Here is a 6,000-nt window from a genome sequence, read left to right as displayed (position 1 = left end):
GGCAGCCCTATTTTTGCCCAGGTTCCAACAGCAAGGTTGGAGTCTTTCCCATCCTAAGTCCCTAGGGCCTCTCAAGATGAACCCAAGGCAGGCACTCAATAAAGGCTTTTGATGACAAAGCTCATCTTATGACAAACCTTCATTTCAAGGGAATCCACAATATATTGTTATGAGCAGGACAAAGGAGTTTCTTCATAGAAGGTAAGATAAGCCATGGTGGTTAAAATGGTTGGGTCCCACTTCTGTGGAGAATGCCTTTCCATCTTAGCTATACTGTATCCCAGAGGTACAGCAGATACTTTGGTCTCTCCCAGCTCAAAGTCTGCCCCAAACTTTCCCTTTCCCTGTTTCTTGGTCACTCCTGAGAGCTGAGCTGGTTGTCGCTTGACCAGAACCCACGATAATCATGGGTGTGTGGGTTATGCACTTAAAGGCACAAACCTCTATAATCTTTCTCCCCTGAGGCCCTATGCAGACCTAGGCAGGCCCCCACTTGGATTCCCTGCTCATTGCACAGGCAGTGAGCCCTGCTGGAATCACTGGTCCAACACTACCATTGGGGATGGGACGGGGCTGGGTTTGTGACCAAAAGAGCCGTTGTTGGCTCAGATCTTAATAAAGTGGCCTTGACACCTGTGGCACTAGTGCATTTCCTTGAATGGAGCCCCTAGGGATGGGGAAGAGGTGATTGACACCAGAAGGACCCAGACATCTCTGCACCTCTGGCCTTAAGATCCTCAAGAGCACCAACATCCTCTTTCGATCTCAAATGGTCCCTGTTGCATTGGTAACAGAGAGTCAGCATAACAGAGCAGTGTGAATAAGAGTGGTCCTCATAACCAATTGAGGGCTGCCCAGTAGTTGGCAGCATCATGGAAGGAAGGCCTATACTGAATCAGGGTCTACATTCCATATTGGAAGCCTGGATATCCTAAATGAGTACTCCCAGGAGCTAAGCAAACATGTTTCGTTTGCCTCTTTGTGCCAACAGGGACGGCGTGAACAAGAGCCTTTGCCTAACTCTGCCTGCATAGCCCTTGCTAGTGAGACAACTGGTCAACCAGCACCTGCTCCAGCCTCACTTCTCCAGCTACATCATGGAGCTGATTAGAATCCAGAGGCGGTGGGGCACCTGGTTGAGCATCTGCCTTCAGCTCAGGGCGTGATCCCGGGGTCCTGGGATCGAGTCCTGCATTAGGCTCCTCACAGGGAGCCGGCTTCTCCCTCTGCCTATGTCTCTGCCTTTCTCTCTGTGTCTCTTGTGAATAAATAAGCAAAATCTTAAAAAAGAAAAAAAGGAAAAAAATAACCCAGGGGGGTGCTGGGAAAGAGGGGCAAAAAAATAATGTGCTAATCCTCTGTAAACTGCAAGCTGCCCTGTAAATGGAGAAAAAAAAATTTATCCAATGTTTCTGAAAGAAAGAGAAAAGGAAAAGAAAGGAAAGAAAAAGAAAGAAGAAAGAAAGAAGAAAGAAAGAAAGAAAGAAAGAAAGAAAGAAAGAAAGAAAGAAAGAAAGAAAGGAAAGAAAGAAAGAAAGAAAGAAAGAAAGAAAGAAAGAAAGAAAGAAAGAAAGAAAGAAAGAAAGAAAGAAAGAAGAAAGAAAGAAAAAAGGAAAGAAAGAAAGAGAAAGAAAGGGAAAGAAAGAAAGAAAAAAGGAAAGAAAGAAAGAAAGAAAGAAAGAAAGAAAAGAAAGAAAAGAAAAGAAAAGAAAAGAAAAGAAAAGAAAAGAAAAGAAAAGAAAAGAAAAAGAAAAGAAAGTCTGGAAGTAATAGAATTGATTTTTTAGGAGGTGACTTTAGTAATGCATGATTCCTCATTTCCTACGTGCCTGTTCTGTGTCAGCACCAGGCAGGGTAATCTGCTTCGCTGCCTCCTTACAGATCATTAAAGAGACACTGTGTGGTCACCTTTGCTGGCTCATTTCACAGGTTAGGACACTGGGCCTGGGCAAGGTCAAGGGACTTTCCAGGAGTCACACAAGCAGTGAGTGACAGAGTCTGAAGTCAGATCCACTCCTCTCCTTCCAAAGTCTGAACTCACTCCTGCAGGATCAGTGAAGACCACCCGAGCAAGGGCTACTTACTCAGAGCTTGCTGTAGGAGGGGGCCAGCTACCACCTCTTGCATTTTGGCAGAGACTCGAAGTGCAGGAAAGCTTCACAGCAGGAAAAGGGACGGAAGTCCATGGTATTTTGATAGGGATTGCATTAAATGTGTAAATTGCCCTGGGTAGCGTTGACATTTTCACAATATTAATTCTGCCAATCCATGGGCATGGAATATCCTTTTGTGTCTTCCATCTTTTTGTGTCTTCCTCAATTTCTTTCAGAAGTGTTCTGTGGTTTTTAGGGTATAGAACCTTTACCTCTTTGGTTAGGTTTATTCCTAGGTATCTTATGCTTTTGGGTGCAATTGTCAATGGGATTGACTCCTTAATTTCTCTTTATTCAGTCTCATTGTTAGTGTATAGAAATGCCACTGATTTCTGGGCATTGATTTTGTATCCTGCCACACTGCCGAATTGCTGTATGAGTTCTAGCAATCTTGGGGTGGAGTCCTTTGTGTTTTCTATGTACAGTATCATGCCATCTGCGAAGAGGGAGAGTTTGACTTCTTTGCCAATTTGAATGACTTTTATTTATTTTTTTGTTCCCTGATTGCTGAGGCTAGGACTTCTAGTACTATGTTGAATAGCAGTGGTGAGAGTGGACATCCCTGTCTTGTTCCTGATCTTAGGGGAAAGGCTCCCAGTGTTTCCCTATTGAGAATGATATTTGCTGTGGGCTTTTCATAGATGGCTTTTAAGATGCTGAAGAATCTTCCCTCTATCCCTACACTCTCAAGAGTTTTAATCAGGAATGGATGCTGTATTTTGTCAAATGCTTTCTCTGCATCTAATGAGAGGATCATATGGTTCTTGTTTTTTCTCTTGCTGATATGATCAATCGCATTGATTGCTTTATGAGTGTTGAACCAGCCTTGCATCCCGGGGATAAATCCCACTTGGCCATTGTGAATAATCTTCTTAATGTATTGTTGGATCCTATTGGCTAGTATCTTGTTGAGAATTTTTGCATCCACGTTCATCAGGGATATTGGTCTATAATTCTTCTTTTTGGTGGGGCTTTTGTCTGGTTTTGGAATTAAGGTGATGCTGGCCTCATAGAACGAGTTTGGAAGTATTCCATCTCTATCTTTCAGAACAGCTTTAGTAGATTAGGTATGGTTTCTTCTTTAAACATTTGATAAAATTCCCCTGGGAAGCCATCTGGCCCTCAACTTTATGGTCAACTAATATTCGACAAAGCAGGAAAGACTATCCACTGGAAAAAAGACAGTCTCTTCAATAAATGGTGCTGGGAAGATTGGACATCCACATGCAGAAGAATGAAACTGGACCATTCTCTTACACCATTTACAAAGATAAACTCAAAATAGATGAAAGATCTAAATGTGAGACAAGATTCCATCAAAATCCTAGAGAAGAACACAGGCAACACCCTTTTTGAACTTGGCCACGGTAACTTTTTGCAAGATACATCCACGAAGGCAAGAGAAACAAAAGCAAAAATGAATTATTGAGACTTCATCAAGATAAGAAGCTTTTGCACAGCAAAAGAAACAGTCAACAAAACTAAAAGACAACCTACAGAATGGGAGAAGATATTTGCAAATGACATATCAGATAAAGGGCTAGTATCCAAGATCTATAAAGAACTTCTTAAACTCAACATCAAAGAAACAATCCAATCATGAAATGGGCAAAAGACATGAAAAGAAATCTCACAGAGGAAGACCTAGACATGGTCAACAAGCACATGAGAAAATGCTCCGCATCACTGGCCATCAGGGAAATACAAATCAAAACCATAATGAGATACCACCTCACACCAGTGAGAATGGGGAAAATTAACAAGACAGGAAACCACAAATGTTGGAGAGGATGCGGAGAGAGGGGAACCCTCTTGCACTGTTGATGGGAATGTGAACTGGTGCAGCCACTCTGGAAAACTGTGTGGAGATTCCTCAAAGAGTTAAAATAGAGCTGCCCTACGATTCAGCAATTGCACTGCTGGGGATTTACCCCAAAGATACAGATGCAGTGAAACGCCGGGACACCTGCACCCCGATGTTTATGGCAGCAATGTCCACAATAGCCAAACTGTGGAAGGAGCCTCGGTGTCCATCGAAAGATGAATGGATAAAGAAGATGTGGTCTATGTATACAATGGAATATTCCTCAGCCATTAGAAACGACAAATACCCACCATTTGCTTCAACATGGATGGAACTGGAGGGTATTATGCTGAGTGAAATAAGTCAATCGGAAAAGGACAAACATTATATGGTCTCATTCATCTGGGGAATATAAAAATTAGTGAAAGGGAATAAAGGGGAAAGGAGAGAAAATGAGTGGGAAATATCAGAAAGGGAGACAGAACATGAGAGACTCCTAACTCTGGGAAATGAACAAGGGGGTAGTGGAAGGGAAGGTGGGTGAAGGGTTGGGGTGACTGGGTAACGGGCACTGAGGGGGGTACTTGATGAGATGAGCACTGGGTATTATGCTATATGTTGGCAAATTGAACTCCAGTAAAAAAAAAAAAAAAAAAAAAAAAGGAAAAGGGACGGTTTCTGGTGAGCCCTGCTTGGAGGCTGTAGGCCTGGGGTAAGCTGGAGGCAGGCCACCAAGAAGTAGGGTGCCCTACGTGGTTGGCTAGGGGAGCATACTGGACTGTTTCTGGTAGGTCCTGACTTGGAAGCAGGGACAGAAATTCGAGAAGGTGTCAGTTACTGATCACGTCCTGGCCATTTGGGGAGTGATTGCTCCGGGGCTCACGTTTGACTCCCTGAATTACTACAAGAGCTAGAAGGCTAACTTCCTACAAGTCTGGCTTGCAGACAGCAGGCTGGTTTCCTGGGCTGGATTCTGCAGATTGTGGGTCAGAATTCTACTTTTATATCTGCTCTGGCTGTCGTCCATTTGTACATTCAGTTTCTCACTCCCCTCCACCACCTGACTCAAAACTTATGCCCTACAAAACAGGACACGTGTCTTTACTGGGCTATTAAGAGGACACCGGCATTCTGATCCCTAATGAAGCAAACACACAAGCAAGCCCGCTTGGCAGCTCATGACCTTTCTGTTAACCAAAAGAAGTAGCTTGAAAAGTTATTTATTTATCAGTCAGCCATAAGGCGTGAAGCAAAGTTTTGAAACATCACACTTATGTTCTCTGCAAGTGCACGATGGCCCCGGGGTCACCGATAAGGATTCCCCGTGCTGTAAGTTCCCTCTCAAATGTGTGATCGCAGCAGCATTCGAAGCTCCACCAAGGTCGGGGCACTGAAGCATCTTATTCTCACTCTGTAACCCGTAACAATGGTGCTGAGTTAGGAGGGGGTGCCCAGCGACAGCTTGAGAAACATTAGAAATAGCAGGCGACTTGGTGAGGATGTTCATAAAGGACCTCAGTGCATAACGGAACATCTGAACACAAGCTGAAAATACCCCAGCAACACGGCTCTTCTTTTTAGTCACAGTTTAGCATTTTGGCTTTTGGTTTCTAAAGTTCTGAGGCAGACTAAATTAGAAGGATATATGCAAAAATGTTCCTGAGTTCAGCATTGCTTCTGAGTTGGAGATGCTAACTTTTTTGCATCAGAGGGACCTGGATTTGAGCCTTACATCAGTTAGGATGAAGTCGTGTTGCATGTAACGTAAAACCCTCTCTCACTGTGGCTGGAATTAGATTGGAAACATCCAGAGAGAGACAGCTGGGGGCTGATATGGTGGCACTTGGGTATCTCCAGGCCCTGGGCTCTGTCATCCTCAATTTTTGGGTCTCCATATTCAAGATTGGTATCAAAGATGGCTGCTGGGGTGCCAGCCTTCGTGCCTCTGTTCCAGCCCGACAGAAGGACAAAGAAGGAAAAAAACATGCCTTTCTCTTATTCCCACTTTTTAGAATTTTCACATCCAGAACTTTTATAGCATGG

Source organism: Canis lupus, chromosome 29, assembly GCF_048164855.1.
Source record: "Canis lupus baileyi chromosome 29, mCanLup2.hap1, whole genome shotgun sequence".
Lineage (NCBI taxonomy): Eukaryota > Metazoa > Chordata > Mammalia > Carnivora > Canidae > Canis > Canis lupus.
This window is presented reverse-complemented; position numbering follows the sequence as displayed.